Source organism: Malurus melanocephalus, unplaced genomic scaffold (genome assembly GCF_030028575.1).
Source record: "Malurus melanocephalus ecotype Western Australia unplaced genomic scaffold, MMel_1.1 scaffold_170, whole genome shotgun sequence".
NCBI lineage: Eukaryota > Metazoa > Chordata > Aves > Passeriformes > Maluridae > Malurus > Malurus melanocephalus.
Genome location: NW_026623402.1, coordinates 1,483,040 through 1,484,433, shown reverse-complemented (window position 1 = coordinate 1,484,433; position 1,394 = coordinate 1,483,040).

Here is a 1,394-nt window from a genome sequence, read left to right as displayed (position 1 = left end):
GCTGGACACTGAGCCTGGCTGTGGGCTGGACACTGAGCCTGGCTGTGGGCTGGACACTGAGCCTGGCTGTGGGCTGGACACTGAGCCTGGCTGTGAGCTTGACATCCAGCCTGGCTGTGGCTGTGGGGGAGCTCAGCAGCTCAGGATGGACAGACTGTGGTGGTTTAGGGGTCAGGAGCTTCTCGAGGTGTTTGCTTTGCTCCACAGCCCCTCAGTCACACCCACATTTGTGGATATTTCCCTGTGGGGGATGAGCAGCTCTGCAGGAGCCCAGGGCTGGCAGCAGGGCTGGAGCAGCCCAGGATTGTCTGTCAGGAGCTGAACACCGTCCTGGCTCCCAGGCTTCCCAAGAGGCTGGATGTGGGGGAAGGACAGGTCTGGGACAGCAGGGTGACCTCTGTGTAGGATGAGGCTGCCGGCTCCAAGTCACTGCCCAGCTCTCCCACCGTTCTCGGGATCTTGGTGTTCCTGCTGCCCCACAGCCCTCAGGGAGGCGTTCACTGGTCACTGCTGGGACAGAGAATCAGCCACCACCAGCCCAGGATCTTCTGCCASAGCTCTGCCAAGGAGGAGCCCCACGATGGGGGGTGGTGACCCAAAGTCCCCACTCAGGGCATGGCATTGCAGCTGGGGGTATTGAGGGCTCCAGAGCCCCACGAGCCCCTTGGGCCACAGGCCAAAAGCAGTCCCAGTGTCCAGGCTGGGGGACAATGTCCAGCTGAGGCAGAGGARCAGGGACAGCCCCTCCACCCCACCCTGCTCCCTCCTTCCCTCTGTCACTTGAAGTCTCCCAGGTTTCAGTGCTGGGGAGGTCAGCCAGGACATCAGGTCCTGGAATTCCAGAGCAATTCAGCTGGAAAGGGACCACTGACTCTCATCTGCTCCAGCAGATCCCCAAACACATCACTCAGGGCTGTGTCCAGGTGGCTCTTGGGTATCTCCAGGGAAGGAGACTCTGCAGCCTCTCTGGGCAGCCTGGGTGCTCTGCCACTGCCCAGGGAGGAAGTTCTTCCTCGCGTTGATGGTTTGGTGGGAATGGTCAGAGGTTGGACTCGCTCATCTTGARGATCTTTTCCACCCCTAATGATTCCCTGCTCAGGTGGAACTCCCTGGGATCAGTCCCTGCCCGTTCCTCTTTGTGCCCTTGCTGGAGCCACCAAACTGGTCCATTAGAGCCACCTGAGGATCTTGACCACCTGCAGCATCTTGGTGATCTTGCTGGACACACGTTTTCATCTTCAAAACCATCTTTGAAAGCTCACAAAGATCTCAGGAGGCTCCCGATGGCCAGAAAATGGCCAACRTGACACAAATTGGCAAGTGGGACACTCGAGGGGGAAGATCCGTGTTTTCACCCAGCAGAGCAGCCCAGCAGAGCCCCTGAGGCTCAAATA